Source organism: Peromyscus californicus, unplaced genomic scaffold (genome assembly GCF_007827085.1).
Source record: "Peromyscus californicus insignis strain IS unplaced genomic scaffold, ASM782708v3 Scaffold_15__1_contigs__length_86483966, whole genome shotgun sequence".
Classification (NCBI taxonomy): domain Eukaryota; kingdom Metazoa; phylum Chordata; class Mammalia; order Rodentia; family Cricetidae; genus Peromyscus; species Peromyscus californicus.
This window is the reverse complement of record NW_026294447.1, coordinates 67,691,068-67,713,822: the sequence shown is the minus strand read 5'-3', so window position 1 is coordinate 67,713,822 and position 22,755 is coordinate 67,691,068. Positions and strand designations below refer to the sequence as shown.

Sequence of the window (22,755 nt, the reverse complement as noted above, 5' to 3'; positions counted from 1 at the left end):
TTTTTAGCCATGCATATAAAATATACTTTGATAATATTAACCAACTATATTACCTTAGAAAGAAAATAATCGCATATTTTCTCTTATACATGAGATCTGTCTGTGTCTGTGTGAGTGAATGCCACTTGTACATGGGTATATGCAGAGACCAAAAGAAGACATCAACTCTTTGGTCCTGGACTTACATATGGTTGTAAGCCACTGGAAACGGGTGCTAACAACCAACCTCTGATCCTCTGGAAGAACAGCATGTGCTCTTACCCACTAAGCTGTCTCATCAGCCCCAATTTAAAAATTTAAAGATCAAAATCAATGTTTGAAACACATATATGATTAGTTGGGGTTTTTATAATGAATGTGACTAACAGTTTTGTTATATTAAAGATCCAATTTCGAATGTCTAAGCCTAAAAGTAGAAAGAGTACTATTCACATTAATTTATCTGAGTAGTCAAATTATTTTCAACACTCCATAGCTTTTTAATGCATTAAATTCTTGAAGACACCTAATGAATGAATTTTGTTGTTTTTTAAGGTATTAACTACTTGAAGACATCTAATGAGTGAATTTTGTTATTACTACATGGAAGTCATGTGTTCCCATTATCTGTATCTATAAAATAGACATTATCTGAATCTAGAAAACAGACTTGCTCTTATCATATCCATCCTTACAAAACTATACTAAGACTATACTAATTTCTTGGGAATTTTTCTGGTCACTAACTTTTAATGGTGCCGGCGTGATTCTTAGATATCTGTAAAGATCATGAAGATAATTAGAAACACTGTCATAGAGACTTCAAGGGAAAATTTTTTAAAAGTTAATTTCTTTTTATTTCTAATTTTTAAACTAATAATTTGGTGCCCATATCAACTTTATAAGATGTCTAATTCTTTTTGAGATTATAATTTAATTATAACTTTTTTTCTTTCTAAAGGGAAGATTCTTATTATTGAATGGTTATCTAGAACTTCTTTGCACTGAAGACTACCTTTAAAATATGAACAGCATATATTTGTTGAAGTTTAGGGGTGAAAAGTAACATCTTCTCCTGTATTACAGGGGTCATGACTGGCACAGGTCACTGAGGAAAACAACAACAACAAAACTCATGCCTGATACAGAATCCTTTCAAACTCTAGACCCAAAGCTCATAGAACATTGTTTAGATCCCATAAAGAATATCCAGTCATGCAGAAGTGTGAGTAGACACAATTGAAGCATGACCTCATGGTAATGACCCAGGGGAAATCTGCAGTGCCTACCACTCAGATTCTTTCTGACCATTGTGTGTAGCATTCTATCCCCAGCTGAATCTAGGACAGGACTCTTCAGGAATGAAGCTACACTTTCAGGCAGGGTAGGTGAGTGAATTCTCTTATGACCACGAGTCACACTTAAAGGCAGAGAAATTTGGAACATGAACTTTTTGACTTTTACAGATTGTACTTTGGAAAGGAATTTCAGTTTTTATGATCCATTTTAGAGGAATGAACTTCTAGTTTCTATAGTCTGCTTGAGAGAGAACTGAAAGAGAGAAAACAAGGGTGAGAGAAGGCCAACTCTTAAAAGAGATCTGCCTTTTAAGACTCTCCTACCTTCTGCAAATCAGCATTCTCAATAAGAGAAGGGCCCGTGGTATTCTGAGATATGAAACAGACATTGTGCAACATTCATTGTCCTGGTACCACTTAAAGGACCCAATATATCTTCTCAGTAGATGCAATGAACTAGACACATGTTTATCATGGTTCTAATTTTGTCAGCTTTAACATGGTGATATTTGATACCACCTTCTTTCTAGAATCCCCAATGTTCCAACACTCCATAAGTTATTCTGTATATTTTTAAATAAATATTTTGTGTAAATGGCTTAAAGTACCACTTAGTGAGTGGGGAGAAACTATAAAAAGTATTTAAAATATTTTAGGGAATGCTTCAGGATTCCAAAGAAGAAATTCAACAGAGAACAATCCCTTTCACTTTCACTAGTGAGCTGATGTAAGTAAGAGTTCTGAAATATGAAGGAGCCCTGGGACTCATTTGGATGTGTTTGTTTTGCCAAAAGGCAAGCCACACAATAAAAAAGATTTCTCTACAAATTTAAGACTCTAACAAAGGCAGTTTGTGGTATCTCCACACAATTTCCTTTCATATTTATGCTGTTGATATTGATTTGCCCTTTGATCCTTTTCCTGGCAGACTTCACTCTACATGTTGGGGTTGCAATGACATATTAGACTTTAAAGGGTGCAAACATGATTTCCAAAGAATCACTCTCTGCAGTGTTCAGGATTTAGAATCAGACTGGTACCTGGGTAATCTAGTAGAGTATATATGGCTTCTGTCTCACACAAAGGTCAGCAACTTGTGTGCTTATACTGCTGTGGAAAGACTATAGGAGGATGAAAAAAATCAGACCTTCATGGACTAATGTATGATCCACTGAGTAACAGGGTGGTCCTCTCTGTATTTACCTCTATCCTTCTTCTTCCAAGTGAACACGACTTCTAGTGCTTTGAGATTAGATTGCCCCAGAAAGAAAATCTCCTTACATAAGTCCACAAAACCAAGGGGTCATTAGAATCTAGTCTAATGCAATTAATTATTTTCTTTTTAAAAAATTAATAATTAATAATTTGTATGAACATTGTATCTCCATGCCCTGAGAGTTAAGGAAATTTTGTTGGTTAGTCTATGAATACAATCTCTACTTCAGCTACTGTTTCTTTGGGAAGCAACTTTTAGCTTCCAAAAGAATTGACTAACACACAGAAGATGATACAGATTATTAAAAGCATATATAACTTGAATCAGAATAATATGAATAATAGGGTAAAGTGTAAATAGTTTAAGTATTTAGTCAATATTTCCAACCATTCTTCAAGTGCTTGTGAATGTTCTCAACACTGCATAGTAAAAAAAGTAAGTGAAGCAAGAATCCAAACACCTGGATTCCTACTCTAGCTTTTCCAGATATTAAGCTACACAATGTTGATGTAAGACATTTAATGTGAGCCAAGCACTCCCTGGCTGGAAATGAGCATAATCTCTGCTTTGCACACCTAGCAGTTGTGAGGCTTACAGAGCAGTTAAAAGACTTGAACTTCAAAATCAAACAAGCACAGCTTTGGATTTTACCTTCTCCATTCAGCATATTATTGAATCTCTGTGTCTCAGTTTCTAACTTTACACAGATTGAAGGAATATTTGAGTAATACATACTGAATAATTGCTTGACTTATAAAAGCTTCAGCTATTATAAAAAATAATGATGAAATGACTCCTAATGACATTCTGCTATATTCATTAGATCAGTGCTTTGTTCAGCCATCATCAGAGAAGCCTCCTCTAGCAGCAGATGAACAAATACAGAGACCCACAGCCAGACTTTACACAAAGAGAGAGAGACCACGGAACATTCAACCCTAAATTGGATGTCAGAAGGAATGAATGATGCTAAGAAAACAAGACCCTCTAAATCAACATAATCAAGGCTCATAAGAACTCACAGAGACTGAAGCAGCATGCATAGGGCCTGCATGGATCTGCAAAGTTCTTGGTATATATATATATATATATATAAAATGGCTTCCAGTTTAGTGTTTTTATGAGATTTCTGAGTGTGTGAATGAGTAGGTCTCTGTTTACTATGCCACCTCTTGGACTTTTTCCCTTCTGTTTGTTTTCTCCAACTTCAATATGATAGTTTTTGTCTTATCTTGTGGTTTAATTTGTTATATTTCATTATTATTTCTTAGAAGCCTATTCTATTCTAATGAGAGACAGCGAGGGAGTAGATCCATTTGGGAGGGGAGGTACAGAGGAACTAGAATGAATAGAGTGAGGGGAAACCATAATCAGGATATATTCTGTGAGATAATATTCTATTTTCAATAAAAGGAAAAAAGAAAAAGAAAAAAATATGGATGGTATGGCCAGTGAGATGGCTTAACAGGTAATGGCTTCTGCTATCAAGCATGTATATGTGATGGGGACATATGAACTAGGTCCAGGCTACTTTCTCTTTGTACTCTACTCCATTGCAGGGTTAATATTTAATAAAAGCTTACTCTACATTGATTATAACAGTCAATATATTAACCATTATCAAATGTGACTCATGGCAAAGCCCTAGATACTTCATATTTTTATAGGCAGTGCAACCTTGGGGGCACAATTTGTACTCAGTACTACCAAATGCCACTCAGACACTGGAGAAATACCTTTATCCATTTGACATGAATATTTTCATTTAATCCTCATAATATCCTACAAAATAGTACTTCTCACACCTTCCACTTATATGTGAACAAGGTAAGTTTGTCCAAGGTTGCATATCTAGCCAAGGAATCAAGATTCTACTCCTGGTATCTTAATTTCCAGAACTTCCCAAGGTATCCATAAATAGTCATGTACAACTCTTTTTAAGAAGAAAGTCAGATCCAAAGTTGACAATGAGCATAGCTTGCATCTTTATTTGGTAAAGCAAATCGATCTAGCACCTTCCTCTACAATACATATGTCAACAAAGACCTGCACAGACACCCTCAAATCTGTTATTGTGCAGACACACCCTGACATTTCCGGACATAAGTCACTACAGAATTCAGTTAGTTTTTCTTTCACAGATTAGAAGGAAACAAGTGATCAAAACTATGCAGAGGTCAGAACCTTTGGATGGTCTATGGAATGACTTACCTTTGAAGTCACAGTTGCTTTTACCTTTTTCTGAGGAGTGTGGCTTATGCTCAGTTCATGGGTTTCTCTTCTGTAAGAATTACCATGATGAAGTAATCTGTTTCCCCTTCTCTTCATAAGGCTGCTGAGGAGCCCAATATAGGCCTCTGTCCTGCCTGGAATCACACAACGAAATGTTATCTATGCCACTGGCTGGGTTGTCTTCTTGCTTTTTATACTTATAAAACACTTTGGTGTACCCGAGACAAAAGTATTACTGCTAAATTTGGAGCAAAGTTTTACTATGAGTGACAGCTAGTGAAGAGGCAATGAAAGATCCTAGAAGGCCCCAGTTACTGAATGTACACAGGAAGGTAAGGCCTTTTTCAGTCCCCACTTTATTTGAAGGAAATTGAATGAAAAACTGGGGAAGTAGTTTTCAAAAAATGCTATTGTTAAAGCCAAACACTATGTATCCTTCTAGTTTACTCACATTGATAGAGATGGGTATGTGATAGAATTCTGGTTCTGGTTCTCTCTCTCTCTCTCTCTCTCTCTCTCTCTCTCTCTCTCTCTCTCTCTCTCTCTCTCTCAGCCTCATAAGACTCTTTTGTAAAGTGGAAATAATAAATCTACCTGCCTTGAAAGACTCTTGCTAAGAGTAAATGACTAACATTATTAAAGTGCTTAGCATGTATGACTCACAGCTATTTGAAAATTACCCTATAATTAAATACCAGGGTTTACTTGAAAATGTACACAGACTTTGATCCTCTTTTCTTCCTCTCTCAGTATTGTGTAAGGTTCTCACAAAGCCAATAGACAAGGAACCCACAACAACTAACTAAACATTAGTGAACCCTTTCAAGAAAAAGCACTAAGTTATTCCTAAAGACAAATACTCTTGAAATCATTAATGAATAAATGGCCAAAGTTCTAGAAGCTCAAGTGATCTCTGAAATAGGAAGATAAAAATCTTATGCTATAGCAAATATAAAAAATTATATGAGAAAAAGAAAGAGAAAACAGCTTATTCAGAGGGAGAGAAAAATAAAGAGTTTTAGAAAACAAAAAGAACAAAGTGTCATGAAGGAGATTAAAAGGAGACAGCTTTTCAAAAGCTTTTCCTTCATCTATGTATTAAATATTTATCAATAGAGAGATAGCCTTACTTGCCTATGGTTTCCTCAGTTGTGAATTCAACTAGGGAAAGATAGGATACATTTATATGGCATCATAACTGAACATGTGCAGATTTTTATTTCTTAACTATCATTGTCTAAATAATGTAACTACTATCTATATATCATTGACTTTGTTCAAGGTATTATAAATAACCATGAAATGATTTAAAGTATACAGAAGAATATCTTCAAGTTATCTACAAATATTCTGGAATGTTATACAAGAGATGAGAGCACATTCAGACTTTGGTATCTATAGGGATCATGGAATCAATCCTCTGAAGACTCTATGGGATTGATGAGTGGATAATATGGATGGAGCTCTGGACAAATAAAGTGATAAACATGTTCCTTAAGAAATCACAATACCGTGGTACATATACACAATGGAATACTACTCAGCAGAGAAAAACAATGGCATCATGAGGTTTGCAGACAAATGGATGGATCTAGAAAAAATCATCCTGAGTGAGGTAACCCAGATTCAGAAAGACAAACATGGTATGTACTCACTCATAGCAGGATACTAGACATGAAACAAGGATGACTTGTCTGCTACTCACATCACCAGGGAGGCTACCTGGAAAACAGGACCCCAAGAAAGACACAGGGATCGCCCAATGACAGAGAAATGGAATGAGATCTACATGAACAGCCTGGTCATGAGTGGGGGTAATGAAAGGCGAGGGTTGAGGGAAAGAGAGCTTGGGGGAGCGGGAGATCCCAGCTGGATCAACAACAGAGAGGGAGAACAAGGAATAGGAGACCATGGTAAATGAAGACCACATGAGAATAGGAAGAAGCAAAGTGCTAGAGAGGCCCACAGAAATCCACAAAGATACCCACACAACAGACTGCTGGCAATGGTCGAGATACAGCCCGAACTGACCTACTCTGGTGATGGGATGGCCAAACACCCTAATTGTTGTGCTAGAAACCTCATCCAACTACTGAGGGATCTGGATGCAGAGATCCATGACTAGGCCCCGGGTGGATCTCTGGGAGTCCAATTAGCAAGAATGAGGAGGGTTTATATGAGCGAGAATTGTTGAGACCAAGGTTGGATAAAGCACAGGGACAAATAGCCAAATGAATGGAAACACATGAACTATGAACCAATGGCTGAGGGGTCCCCACTGGATTAGGCCCTCCGAATGGGTGAGACAGTTGATTGGCTTGATCTGTTTGGGAGGCATCCAGGCAGTGGGACCAGATCTTGTGCTCATTGCATGAGTTGGCTGTTTGAAACCTGGGGCCTATGCAGGATTGTTTGGCTCGGCCTGGGAGGAGGGGACTAGACCTACCTGGACTGAGTCTACCAGGTTGACCTCAGTCTGTGGGGAAGGCTTTGCCCTGGAGGAGATGGGAATGGGGGGGGGGGTTGGGGGGAAGGTGAGGGGGACGGGAGGGGGGAGAACAAGGGAATCCGTGGCTGATATGTAGTACTGAATTGTATTGCAAAATAAATTAAAATAAATTAAAAAAAAAAGAACCTAAAAAAAAAAAAAAAGAAATCACAATACCATAATGGTTAAGTATTAACAAAATTTGTGGAAAGAAAAGGAAGCACAAAAAAAGGAAACAACTCAGTCTGTGTGGGTAGGGCATGGCTAACAGGCAACTTTTAACTGACTTAGGGGCTACATTTCATGAGCTATGAATAATAAATGAAAAATGGTGGGTGAGGCTGCTTCTCTTTCATTCAAGTTATATTCTGATAATGAGGGGGTCTTACATAGTCTACAGGTCTGAGCTTGGAGCACAACAGTCATAAAAAGCTTCCCTTGCTCAGTACAGAGGCCTAAAAGTGCATATTCCCCCCTGTCCCCATGACCATGGAGGTTCTTCAGAATGAAAAGCAGAATGGTTGGAGAAAATGACTGAACATCAGTTCACTTCTGCCTGGGTCTAAAGGTAGAAGTGAGCACAAGAGGAACTCCAGAACCCAACAACCTATCATCTTGAAACCCCTCAAAAGTAAAACGTCTTCCTCCCCTGAAATACCAGACCAATCTGGTTGTTTTCTCATTCCGTCAAAGTGGTCACAGGCTCATCCCTTTGTGGTCACTAGTCACTATAGCCAGAAGTAATGTGATAGACCATTTGGTTTACCCTAGTCAAGAGCTCTTGCCTAGAAAAGTGTTAATGCCCGGGGCTGAGAAGGGAAAAGTGGCAGGCTGTCAGTAAGGTAGAAATGAAAGAGTGCTGAGAGGCAATGGCTCCTACATGTGCACTCTAGATGGAAAAGAAACCAGAATTCTGGGTATATTTCAGGGTAACATAGAAATGAATTGGAATATACTAATTATATGAAAGCCTGTCCTTGAGAGATAAGGAAAACGTAACTATACCAAAGAACTAAAGATGCTATGTGGTGACAGGTTTGACAGAGAAAGGATACCAGAGCATGTGTGGATGTGAAAGATTCCAATACAAGCTGAGCTTCTGGTTAAAAACACATATTATGATTCACCTAGAAATAGGGGTTTACAACTGCATTTCTAACAAGTTACTGCTGACTTAGGATCTCATCTTAATAATGAAGACCATGGTTATTCATAGGGGTATCAAATAAAAGAATGAGATGGACAATGTGGCATAGAGAACTCAGGTGCAAACGAACAAGAACTGGACGGCTCTCCACTTTGACTTCCTGGAACTAGCTATTTCCCTAGCACGGATACGCAAGACAGCCGCAGAAAATGATGGAGCATGCTCTTTGAAGACCATGAGAAGAGCGTTCTGACCTGGGTTTCCTTTGTTATAATTGCGATCCAGGGATGCTACGCCTGGCATCCTCTCTTTCTCCCCTGCTAGAGTGTTCATGTACAACAGCTGTGCCCATGCTCAGGATAAGTGACTCAAAACGTGGCTGAACAGCTAGAGAATGCTCTGACATTGTGATCTTAATAAGAACATGATTTGGAGAGGTAGAGAGGTGTGGGAAAAGATACTAGGTTCATGTCTGACCACCTAGCTGTCAACCACAGAATTTCAGTCACATTGAAGTGGTTCTCTCACAACTTAACTTTTAAGCAGCCTTGGAAATAATTATACTGAATGAATTACAGATCAGAAAACCATACAAATTTTGCCAAGTAAGAAAGTGTCAGCACCCTAGAGTGACAGTAGTTTTTTAAAAAGTACCTTGTCAAAATGAGGAAGTAAATTTTCATTAGTGAAAAGAATATTTCCGCATTTCTTGACCTGACATAAAATCATATCATTTTTTTCTGTAGCTGTTGACCTCAGTAATGACTTTTATGAAGCAATAATGAGAGGACTGTCATGCCAAATACTTTCAATAGAGTCTTTTAATTGAAGATTCAGAATAAATCAGATAAAAATGTTCCCAGTGTGTCAATTTACTGTTGAAAACCACTCTTTTTCAATTGCGTTTTGAGGCCTAAGATGTTTACCTTGATGCACTGTTCTATGGAGAGTCATTAATTCTCTAGAACTAAAATCCATCCTCTGAAATCTTAAAAACTGCTCAATTTGAGTAGATTTCCCCACTTACTCCCCCTTACAGATCTTCAGTCCCTTTACTGTTCACCTGACTGTATTATAAACAACAACAACAACAACAAAAATGAATAGAAAGCATAGGAAGAGCTTCAAGACCCTCATTCATTCTCAACTCTGCAAATAACACTTCTAAAACAAATATTAGATAATAAATTCTTCCCTTTTCCTCCATTCTCTTATTTCCCAGGTCAGATTTTCATCTTTTTCCCCTGACTTTTTTTTCCATAATGTCTATATTTCACTTTTTCAACTCAACATATGTCATAGGGGTTTTTTTTCTCTCTCTCTCTCTCCTTTAAAATGGCTAGTGTATAAGCTCTAGTGGGTATTTGTCCTTGTTTGGGGTTATAAACCAACAGTCTATAACATTACATAGTGTTTTCTGTCATAATATGTACTTACTGAGGCAAGAATACAACTCAGTGGTAGAACATTTGCCTGGCACATGTAAGGCCTTAGGTTCCATTCTTAGTATCACAAAGTAACAATATGAATTAACTATAGGAATAAAGAAGAGATATTCTGCAACCACCTTTAAAACAAATTAACTCTTTAATTTTTATACATACCAATTTGAATGTATTTTGTTTTCTTCAAAATGAATATTGAAGTTTAACACCTATTGTGAGGTATCAAGAAGGTATGGATGCTTAATCCAAGTACGGTGTTCAGAACTGGAGCCTTTGGGAGTGCTCATAACTGAATAAGACCATCAGGCTGTGGACTCCATAACTGAACATTGATAGCTTCATAAAAAAGGGAAGAGAGACTGCAGGACATGTGCATATACACACATGTACACATACAAGCTTCCATTCCTTGCCATGCTGTTTCCCATGCCACTTTGGAGCTTGGTCAGTGAGGTCATCCTGAAACCTTGAGAGCTAAGAGCTAAACAAATTTCTTTACAAATTTGCCCAAACTTTGATTATATTAACTGTAGTAAAGCATACAATAGTACAGTACATTATAGTAAGGTAAATAGACCAATATTCTAACCCTCTAATCAGTGCTTGACAAAAAGGGGCATGCTCAATCAATGCTGGTTGTATTAACAAATACAAATATAATAATTTTATTTTTAACATACACAGGAAACAGAAAGTCATATAAGACAGGTAAGCATCAAGGACTAGAAAGTCTTAAGTACTAAAGCCCAAGTATCCACCAACTACAAAAACCCTTTTGAGTTCATGATATTTGAAAGGCTTTTCCCCTGTTCTTACCAAGAACACCCTACAGATACTTCACTGAGAGTCCTGTCAAAATATTCTGGCAGAGAAAAGTTATCTCATTTTCCTCATAGTTTCTGTTTGTATCAACCTGCACTGCTGTGTTCAATAGCTTCTCTGTTGTGGTCTTTGGCAACAACCCCAGGTAAAGGAGAAAGACTCAAGAACTGTGTTTTTTTAGCAATTGGTCTTCTCTCTAACTGATTAAGACCATTGGCCACACTTGGACAGTCCATGACTTGTATCCTGAAATTCACTACTTTCCACTTAAAATCTGATGTAAACTCTATTCACTTCACATAGATAGATGTGTTTAAGAGATGAGACCTTAGCCCATTCCTGATCCCTTAATCCATTTGTAAACATGAGTAAGACATTTCACATCTTTGGGGCTTCTGCCCACAATACAAATATTATAATGTTTAGTTCATGGCATTTGTATTTTTATTAAATGAAATAAATTTAATAATTTTATGCAAAGTACTTAGCCAGGTGCCTAGATTATAATAAACCCTTGCTATTCATTGGCCATTATCTATTATCAACTTCATTTTTTTCCACTATAGGAGTAACCCTGAATTATTTGAAACAAGCTTGTGGTGGAGGTAGAGGGATGTTGACATTGTGACTTGAAGCCATTCAGGATCTCTAAACAGCACAATTACTATTTAGGTAAAAATACAAATTTTATAGTGTACAATTCATGCTTGCAATGTAACATTTTGGGATACAAAGAGATAATAAAGTGATTTCTATAGTGAGGCAAATTAACATATTTATCATTTCACCACAAGAACCACTAAATCTACCCATGAAACAAAACCCCAAAGATACCATAATTTCATTAAGTCTGCATGTGTACTTACAACTCTGGAGATCTTTATCCTACAGACATACTGTTGTGCTTCCTTTGAGCAGCAGCTTGCTGTGGGATGTTCTGTATGGCAAATATGTTAATAAATAAAACACTGATTGGCCAGTGGCCAGGCAGGAAGTATAGGCGGGACAAGGAGAGAGGAGAATTCTGGGAAGTGGAAGGCTGAGTGAGAGAGACACTGCCGGCTGCCGCCATGACAAGCAGCATGTGAAGATGCCGGTAAGCCACAAGCCACATGGCAAGGTATAGATTTATAGAAATGGATTAATTTAAGCTGTAAGAACAGTTAGCAAGAAGCCTGCCATAGCCATACAGTTTGTAAGCAATATAAGTCTCTGTGTGTTTACTTGGTTGGGTCTGAGCGGCTGTGGGACTGGCGGGTGACAGAGATTTGTCCTGACTGTGGGCCAGGCAGGAAAACTCTAGTTACAGACGCTCCCATTTATCTCTTCTCTGCCTGACTCACCAACTCAAGGCAAGCATTGTTTCATTCTTAGTTTCTGAATTTGTGCTATTTTCTAAAAACTAATGTTATGAGTGATAAGAAAATTGTTATGTGCATAGTGTATAAATACAGACACACACACACACACACACACACAAAATCTTGCCATTTTCCAAAACATGCATGTGCCTGGAAGACACATGCCAGATAGTTACAATTTTCCTTAGTTATGATAAAAGATAAATTAGATATGAAATCTTAGACTCACCAATATAGGATAGATAGGATATCTTTTTTAATTTTGCCAAATACAAATAGACTAGATATTATAAATAGACTGGATATTGTAACTGTAATTCTTGCTTGATAATTATTTTGTTATCTGTAATTTTACTATGTTAAAGTAAAAAACCCTTTAAAAAAAAAGAAAAGAAAAAGGGAAGTGCTGTGGATATTGCTATATATAAATAAAACACTGATTGGCCAGTAGCCAGGCAGGAAGTATAGGCGGGACTATCAGAAAGGAAAACTGAGAGAACAGGAAGGCGAAGGGGAAGAGACCAAAGCCGCCGCCAGGACAAGGAAGATGTAAGGTACCAATAAGCCATGAGCCACGTGGCAAAGTATAGATTAACAAAAATGGGCTGAATATAAGAGTAAAAGCTAGACAATGATAGGCCTGAGCTAATGGCCAAGCAGTTTAAATAATATAAGTGTCTGTATGTTTATTTTATAAGTGGGCTAAGGGACTGCTGGAGCTTGGCAGAACCTGGGGAGAAAACGCTCAAGCTACAATCTATACTTTGCCACATGGCTTGTGGCTTACCGGTATCTTTACATCTTGCTTCTAATGGTGGTGGTGGTGGAGGCGGTGGCTGGCATTGCCTCCTGACTCAGCCTTTCTGTTCGCAGAATTCTCCTCTCTCCTTGTCCCACCTATACTTCCTGCCTGGCTACTGGCCATCAGCACTTTATTTATTAACCAATCAGAGCAACACATTCACAGCATACAGAGTGATATCCACAGCACTCCATTATAATACAAAATATTTTATCTCATTACACTGTTTTGAATATCTACAATCATATTATAGATCTGTCAGCATAATTGTTGCCTGGCTCCCCTACTAGAATTTAAGTCCTTAAAAAGCAAAGAAATTGACCATCTCATTTACAGCTACATCTTCAGGACATAGTAGCTTCTTAACAAATATTTGTGGAATGAAACAGTATTTGACACCTGTAGAAACAGTTAAGTAGCATAGATGTATATGCACAACTCAGACTCAATTGAAATCACTGGTGGAATCCAGTATCAGCAACAAAGTCACATGGCACAAACTTAGCCTGGAGATCTAGGCTCTGAAATGAACTGTGAAAATTTAGAAGGAAATAGCATGACTATCACACAATCAAATAACACTCATCAGACTTGGATTGTTTTGTGGGTAGGATTCTGGAGGGATGGGAATGAGTAATGGAAATTGTAACCAGAGGTTTTTTCTGTCCCACCCCATCCTGCAGCCATTTTTAAACAATCACTCGGAAGCTTATATTGATTACAAATGCTTGGCCAATGGCTCAGGCTTATTACTAAAAGTTCCATTTGCTTTTGGGATACCATCTTACAAGGATTCCAATTTGCAGTAAGGCTCGTTAAGGAAGGGAATGGCTCAGTTGCCTCTAGCCTACTGGCTATGGGTGGGTTAGGACTTCTGTTGGTCTTTTCTGTGTCAAATACACAGATTGCAAGCCCAGCGCCACTTTGAGATCTTTGACAGCAGTGTATGATAATGAGTATTCAGAGATGGGTAATGCCTGGGGGGGCACTCAGCAACTTAAGACAGAGCACCTGTGTGGCCTGGGCAGGCATCTCCATGACAGGTAAGGTGACCTGCTGATGTCCCACACAACCTAAGTCAGAAGCTCATATTTTAGTAAAAGGGGGACCTGTAGGGTCCTGGCCCCCGTTTTGGGTAACTGTTGCCTTGCTTGCTGACCTTGACCTTGATATCCTCCCTATGCTAATTCCCTGCCAGGTTCCACCCTCCTGAATGCTTAAGGGAAGATCCTTGTCTGTGTATCCTGCATAATGGGCATTAACAGCTTAGATGCAAGATTGTAAAACATCGGTAGCGAACTTCTGCCCTCCGGGGTTCTCCCATTGTGCTGCAAGCCTGTGTTTAAGACCTCCTCCCTCCTTCAATAAACAGCATTCGGCATTAAATAAATAAATAAATAAAAAGAAAAAAAAGTTGTTTGCAATACAAGTCTTTCAAAACTTGGTTGTCAGTTTCTAATTTGAACTACTCTAAGTTTAGGCTTCTTACTAAATCTAACTGAAACAAATTAACTATATGCAAAGATAGACTCAATTCCTGCCATTCTTTATTGATTTGGATTGTAATGGGTTTTCTTCACTCAAAGGATCAATGAAAAGAACAAGCTTCAGTTTTTATATATATTTTGCTTGTCTAAGTATTGATTACAGCCATTTCTCTCCCACAATAGATGTGCCATTAATGTCACTTTGTGATTGAGTGCTAGTGAAGTATACTTAGTTATTGCTTAAGTATTTGGAAATCAAACATTAATTAATATAATCCAGAGAGAAATAGTGGAAATCAGATGTCAGTTGCATCTTTTAAACCTTTTTACACAGCATCTTGATGCTGAAATATCAGCTGTAATACACTTTAATATTTTTTTTTTTTTTTGGTTTTTTGAGACAGGGTTTCTCTGGGTAGCTTTGTGCCTGTCCTGGATCTCGCTCTGTAGACCAGGCTGGCCTCGAACTCACAAAGATCCGCCTGCCTCTGCCTCCCGAGTGCTGGGATTAAAGGCGTGCGCCACCACCGCCTGGCTCACTTTAATATTTTGAAATAAAGTTATAATATCATATTCTAGTCTCAATAAGAAAAGACCTAGCTTTGTCTTGGTTCCTGGTGTGAATGTTTTCCTTCCTAGAATCCTAACTTTCCATAATTAACTATAGATATCTTCCAATAGTGGACCAAAACTGGGCCACAGTATACTTGACCAGCAGAAAAGAAAACAAAATTTCTGAAAGGCTTAGTAACCAAAATCATACACTAATTAAGAAGAAAATAATTAAGAAGAAAACTAAAAATTAATTTTGCATTTGGCAAAAACAACGTAGAAATGGGAATTGTTTACCAAACATTTCTTGCTTCATTTTATACAACAAGTAAAACACTTGTTTGCTATACCACTAATCAAAATAACTTTAATTTTGACTTTTCACTGTAGCTCTATCTGTGCAATAAATCACATCACAAAAATTTATGTGTGACAAGTTTCTAACCTTAGGAAAGAACTGGAAATGACTTTTCCATAGAGGATAATAGTTATCAATAGATGTTAAGTGTCCTTGGGACAAATAACAAGAGGGGCATCCTGCCTAAGCTAACATCATTGAAAAGATGAGAAACATAGCTTCTTTCCTTGAATAACATTGTTTCTTTCTGGCCTTGATCACTTGTATGAGAGACACTGTCACGTATTAGAAAGATTCTAGACAAACATGGTAGCCTTGAATTCTAAGTCAGACTGCCAATTTCTTGCCAGGAAGCTAGGACAAACTGCTTCACTTCCCCTGAGATCCGTTTGTTCTATGAACAAAATCAGTCCCATTACCCTTTGCTCCAAGATTCATCATGGGGAGTAAGAAAATACACCTGGCATAATCCGGGTACACAACTGACATTCAATAAGTACTAGATTTCCTTTTTCTTGACTAAAATTATAAAATAGTACAAGAAAAGACAGTTTTTTTCCCCATGCCTATTGCATAAAATTTTGAACAGTTTTAAAAACAAACAGCCTTTGTTTGGCAGTACAAACAATCATTAGCAAGAGATGTTTGTTTTCTTTAGAAATGAGCATTTGAATACTCTTCTGGAAATAAAGGTGGCAGTCACATTCCTATTCCCAGTTTAATGACTTGCAGTTGCATAAAGGATCCCATTAAGATAGAAAAAAGTCATTCACTCAGCTACCTCTGTAGTCTAAACAAAAGCACAAAATGTCCTTAAACTGATTTTAGTAAAAGAAAGAAACCTTCTGACAGTAAATGGGTCGTAGCTACAGCTTTGCCTCTTGTTGTGTCTTATCTGAGATGTCACTGACTTAAACATGATAGACACATTCAAGATCCTAAGGACTAACACTTTATAAGACAAATTTGGTTTTTCTTGAAGAACCCATATTGTATCAACGTTGAAGTCTATCACAGCAAATCTAACACAGGGACATGAAGATTCCTATTTCATGTTACTTTTCTGTGCCCATTAATAATACAGGCTCTCAACAAGTGTTTGACGTATTAATAAATGAATGACTAGCATAAGAAACATAAGATTTACAACAAAAATCACTGAAAAATTTAATTGGAACATAGCAACATCAAAACTGCAGTAAGACTAGAGAGCTGTGTAGCAAGAGGGGTGTAGATGTAACCAACCTTCTTATTAAATAAGAAACACAGAACCAATGCAAAGAAGAAAGCCAAGCGGTTTTTAGTGGATTCTTGTCACGTTGGGCGCCAGAGGGGGGTGCATTTGTGCCTTGAGGAAAGGGTTGGATGTTGTGCATAATCAATTTAGAAAATGCAAATTCAAAAAATCATGTAAAAGTCACTAGAAAATTTAATCTAAGCATTTTGCTTAATAATGAGAATTTACAGAAAAGACTGTCTGCACTTGTCTACTGGATGAGACTAGCTTAACTACCTAGTTCTGTATAGTGCATACAGAACTAGAAGTGTACACAAAACACACAAAGGTATATGAAAAGAAAGGAGGACAATAGAGGTTCTAGGAGGTGACAAGAAAAGACTGAATGCAGGTAAAGGATACATGAGTTGTGAAAGTGACATAAAGATGATTATTTTTCTAGTTTTAAGTCAATCATGGATTTTTCATTTTCATGTATGTGGATAAGTATGTGGTGATATTTGTGCTCAAACAAGTAAAACTTATCTGAGGATCAGAGGACAGAGCCAGTCATTAGATTAGACATAGAGGTCAGGCAATGGTGGCACATACCTTTAATCCCAGCACTTGAGATCTCATGTCTTTGCTTGGGAAGGACACACGCCTTCACTTATTTTTTTATTTATTTATTATGTACACAGAAGAGGGTGCCAGATTTCATTACAGATAGTTGTGAGCCACCATGTGGGTGCTGGGAATTGAACTCAGGACCTCTGGAAGACCAGTCAGTGCTCTTAACCTCTGAGCCATCTCTCCAGCCCGGACATACGCTTTTAATTCCAGGAAGTGATGGCAGGAAACAGAAAGGTATATAAGGCATGAGGACCAGGAACTAGAGGCTTTTTAAGCAGTTCAGCTGAGATCCCATCTGGGTGAAGACTCAGAGGCTTTCAGTCTGTGGAAACAGGATCAGCTGAGGAGTTGGAGAGGTGAGGTTGGCTGTGGCTTGTTCTGTCTCTCTGATCTTTCAGCTTTAACTCCAATATCTGGCTCTGGGTTTTAATTAATAAAACCATTTAGCAATTGTGGTGGTATTGTGTTCCCCCAAATATTGTGTACCTTAATAAATTTATCTGGGGTCAGAGAACAGAAAAGCCACACAATACTTAGGCTAGAAAATGTTAGCACACGCCTTTAATCCTAGCATTCCAGAGACAGAAATCCCTCTGGATCTCTGTGAGTTCAAGGCCACATTGGAAAGGCTAGGCATGGTGACTCACTCCTTTAATCCCAGAAAGCAGCCTTTAATCCCAGGGAGTGGTGGTAGAAAACAGAAAGGTTTATAAGGCGTGAGGACCAGAAACTAGAAGCATTTGGCTGGTTAAGCTTCAGGCTTTCAAGCAGCAGTTCAGCTGAGAGCCATTGGGATGAGGACACAGAAGCTTCCAGTCTGAGGAAACAAGACCAGCTGAGAAGTTGGCTAGGTGAGATAGCTGTGGCTTGTTCTGTCTCTCTGACCATCCAGCATTTCACCCCAACAACTGGCCCCGGGTTTGACTTTATTAATAAGAACTTTTAAGACTCATGCTATAAGCAATTGTATTATATAAGTACATAAAAGCTGTAATTGATAATGAAATTGTAAAATTCAAAGAGAAGTTTCATGGATTAGAATGGCCATTCTAACTATAGACATTCATTGAGATGTGTAGACTTTTGGTCTGGACAAGTGCTTGAGTGGCTATGTTAATCTAGCAGTGTGACTTGTTTTATATTTGCAAGTTCTTTATAATAAAGTGATTTTTATTAAAATGAATAAATAAAAAGGCTGTGGTGTTCAAAATTAGGAGTAACCAATGTTGCTATGGGAACAGGGTTTGGGCATAGAAAACCTTGAGCTATGTTTCTGATGAGTGAGTTGAATTACATCCAAAAGATAGCCTACATGTGACCAGTCACTCAAGGCAGTGGTAGCATTCAGGCAACAGCAGGATGGAGCTGCAGCAAGGCCAACAGTGAAAGGGACCAGTTTGCTAAAAGATAAGAATATGATGTGGCGGGGAACAGATTATAATGGGAGGACTTTGTTAAGACAGGCAAGTACTTGTTGGGTGACTAGAAGGATTAGATTTCATAACATAGGCCAGTGTTCTTCAAATTGAAAGGAGTAATTATGCTTCAGAGAATTCTGAGAAATAAAAGCTTCTTAGTCTTTATCTGTATATACTTCTACATAGTATTTTCTCTATTTCATTTTATTTTTTAGTTATTTTTTATTTTTGATATTATAATTACACCATTTCCCCCTTCCCTTTTTTCACTCAAAAGTCTCCCATTTGTCCCACTAGTTCTCTTTCAAGCTCATGGCCTCTTTTGTTATTAACTGTTTATATATACACATATATGTCTGAATATAGCCTTCTCAGTCTGCATAAGGTTACTTGTATGTTTATTTTCAGGATTATCATTTGATATTAGATAACCCAGTCCCCATTGATTGATGTGTTTATCTAATTATTCTTTTTCAATAAAAAATCAGGAGTCAGTTATTGGGGTAGGAACTTGAAAGATCAGAGAAGCAGAGGAGCAGTCACCAGTGACTTCCTACTTCTTCCATTCCTCCATCCAAAAGGGTCAAGATCCTCTTTAAGCCCCACCTTACTACTTCCTCAGTCCTCCAAAACCTCTATGGTTAATTTGGTCAGCAGTGGCTAGCTCCACCCTCTGATTCAAGACAAACTTTATTTTCAGAATGTAATCAAAATATCACACAACAATGTATATAGTTATAAAACAACTACTATACCCAAGGTTCCAGGAACATGGCAGAAGAGGGAGAAGAAAGACTGTAGGAGCCAAAGAATCAGGGACTTTGCTGTGAGACTGGGTCTCCTAGTAATGTCAGAAGCAACATCCATAAAGTCTCACCAGCATGACTGCCCAAACATGAGCTGAATAAGGACAATGACAATAGGCATGACAAAGTGGGTGGTGAAAGCCCAAGAGGCCTCAACCCTACATAACATATATTTCCACATGAAGATATTTTTTCTAACCTCTAGTATAGATACAGAGCCCTAACTAGAACTAACAAGAACAGGGTTACATTTATGGAAGTTAATGCCTAGCTCTTGCAGAAGGGAGGAACCCGAGACCATGTCCTAACATTATTTTGCCTAAGAAAAACCAAAAAAAAAAAAAAAAAAAAAAAGATCCAAGGGATTACACCACGATGCAGTAAGGGGATAGGCAATGTGCTACTAAAACAAAATTGTGGTGGTCATTAAAACTCATCCTCACTTTTCTGGAATATATCATTAGGCTCAAGATTAAGAAACCCTGAATTAGTCACAGGCTTTGGTTTGAATATCTGCTCTGACCCAGGTTGTGAGGGACTGCCTTGATGACATTAACTAATATGGAAACATCCACATTAAATGTGGATAGGACCATTCCCTGCACAAGTGATCCTTGGAAGCATGACATGGAGAATGAAAGCTGAACAGTAGCATGTTTTAATTTCCTTCTGTTGTTCTCGTCTGACTGTAGACTCATGTAACCAGCTGCTCTAAGTTCCTGCCACCTTGATTTATCCTCCATGATGGACTTTACCATGAACTGTGAGCTAAAATTAATATTTTTTCCTCTCACTTGCTTCTTTCTCAGAATATCTTATTATAGCATAGGTAGAGACTGAGACAGGAGAAAAATCTAGCTTGGGTATAAAATTTTAGTTGAACTTGTAGTGGAATATTTTAAGGTATGTTTGCTGTGGGGTGGTCTGTATGGCAAATGTGTTGCTGATTAGTCAATAAATAAATCACTGATTGGCCAGTGGGTAGGCAGGAAGTATAGGTGGGACAAGGAGGAGAATAAAGCTGGGAAGTGGAAGGCTGAGAGAGAGACACTGCCAGCCGCCACGATGACAAACAGCATGTGAAGATGCCGGTAAGCCATGAGCCATGTGGCAAGGTATAGATTTATAGAAATGGATTAATTTAAGCTGTAAGAGCAGTTAGCAAGAAGCCTGCCACGGCCATACAGTTTGTAAGCAATATAAGTCTCTGTGTTTACTTGGTTGGGTCTGAGCAACTGTGGGACTGGGAGGTGAGAGAGATTTGTCCTGACTGTGGGCCAGGCAGGAAAACTCGAGCTACATATGTTACTTTTGTTTATATTGAATTTGTTTAACTCTGAAGCTGTGTTACTGTGCCTGTGTAAAACATTTATTGGTTTAATAAAGAACTGGCCAATAGCAAGGCAGGAGAAAGGATAGGCGGGGCTGGCAGGCAGAGAGTGTATATATAGAAGGAGAAAACTGGGAGGAAAGATCAAAGAACTAACATCCAGGGAAGGAGGAGGACTCCAGGGGTCAGCTGCCCAGCTACACAACCAGCAAGCCAAGGAGTAAGAGTAAGATTTACAGAAGTAAGAGAACAGGAAAAGCCAGAGGCTAAAGGTAGATGGGCTAATTTAAAATTAATGAAAGCTGGCTAGAAACTAAGCCAAGCTAAGGCCAGGCATTCATAATTAAGAATAAGTCTCCATGTGTGAATTTACTTGGGAGCTGGGTGGTGGGCCCCCCAAAAAGCAAAAACCCCCAACAACAGAATTTGAAGTACTTGTATTCCATTTTAGGTGAAAATGTATTCAAGGGGTCCTTGTGAACATGTATGGTAAAAGGAAAGATCTGGAATGAAGATAATGCCTTCAGCGCTGGGGACACAGGAATGTGTCTTCCGCTAGAAGTGAGAATCAGATCAAGGGATGGATGAGCACACAATAATTGTTTTGCTTTATTTAAAGAAAATACAGGGGAGGAGAATGCTGTGAAAGAAACAGCATGTAGGATAGGAAGGAGGAGAAACCATGAAAGAGTGAATCACACAGGATGACAGAACTTTCCACAAAAGGGCCATATCATACAGGAAGGTCAAGGAGGACAAAGACTGACAAATACCTCTTGGATCCAGCAACATGCTGTTCCTCCTTAGAGACCTCAGTCTACGAAGATGCATTAGTGGAGTGGTAGAAACAGAAACTGGCAACAGTTAGTTATAAGGAGATATTTCTTAAAGAATGAAGAAGTAGTGTTTGAAATGAGAACTTCCCCAAAAGATGGACATCAAGACAGATATAACTGATTTATAACTTTGTCTATTCACTTGCCTGGATTTATCTCCTGTGTTGCCACCATCATAGTAACTGAGATCATACAAATGAGAAATTCCAAAATCCCAATGCCATGTGCATGTCTTAGCCAGAATAGGTCAATCTCCTCATTGTCTTGGAAGCAGAAGCCCTGCATCATTTCAAAGCAACAAAATGGGCAAAGAACCATGGAAACAGCTCCTTCCCAATGGAAACAGAATGCCAAGGTCACTCCAGCACTCAAATGTAATTGAAGCTCAAGGGCCAACACATTTAGTTAATTTGCTGAAGGAAAATAATGACCTGCTTTCTGTTGCTATGCTCAGAACAAGTGAACCGTTCTTTTCTTTTTAGTTTTAGATGTATTTATTTTATGTGTATAAGTGTTCTGTGAGCATGCATACATGTATGCCTCTTGTATGCCTGGCACCCAAGGAGGTCAGAAGAGGGCATAGGATCCTCTGGAACTGGAGTTATAGATGTTTGCAAGTCACCATGTGGGTGCTGGGATTTGAACTGTAGTCCTTTGTGAGAGCACCAAACTCTCTTAACTGGGGAGCCAACTCTCCAACCTGTAAAATCTTAATTTTCATAGAATCTTTTTCCTAGGAAGAAAATGTTTACTCACAGAATACATTTCCCAAAGCTAAAGAACATAACTAAAACTCTAGGCACCTTTTAACTTTGGTGAGAAATCTAAAATATTTGCTTACAAACTAACACAATTCTAATTAGCTACCTAATCTTTTTTTTTTTTGGATTTGTTTTATTTTTTATGTGTATGTGTGAATATCTACATTTACATGTGCACCACAGGCAAACTTGGTTCCCATGATCCCCAGAAGAAGGGCATTGGAGCCCCTGGAACTATTGCTATAGGCAATTGTTTGTTGTCATGTAGGTGCTTGGAATTGAACCCCAGGGCCTTTTAAGAAGAGTGTATGCCATTAACTGCTGAGCCATTTCTCCATCCACATGCTTCTAATTTTCTTTTTTCCAAGTGCTTTGGAAAGGTTGCATCCTCCTCTATCCCAAACCACAGTCCTATCACTGGATTGTCAGAGTTGGTGACTAACTACAAGAGAAAGTTGCTAATTCTTTGAAAGCAGATGCTATGTCACAGGGATTCATAGGTGTTCATAAAATCTTCCTGCTCTGAGTCAAGCACCACACAAATAACACTGGCCACATGTTCACTTCA

General features: G+C 38.2%; 1 protein-coding gene across 1 annotated transcript in view; it reads right to left on the bottom strand.

The window, feature by feature from the left end:
* Positions 1–22,755, bottom strand: part of Macc1 (MET transcriptional regulator MACC1) — a 213,360-nt gene that overhangs the window by 88,441 nt on the left and 102,164 nt on the right. The window contains exon 3 of the mRNA XM_052739208.1: positions 4,705–4,859. The gene's annotated coding sequence lies outside the window, so the exon portion shown is untranslated. The remainder of the gene's footprint in view (positions 1–4,704; positions 4,860–22,755) is intronic.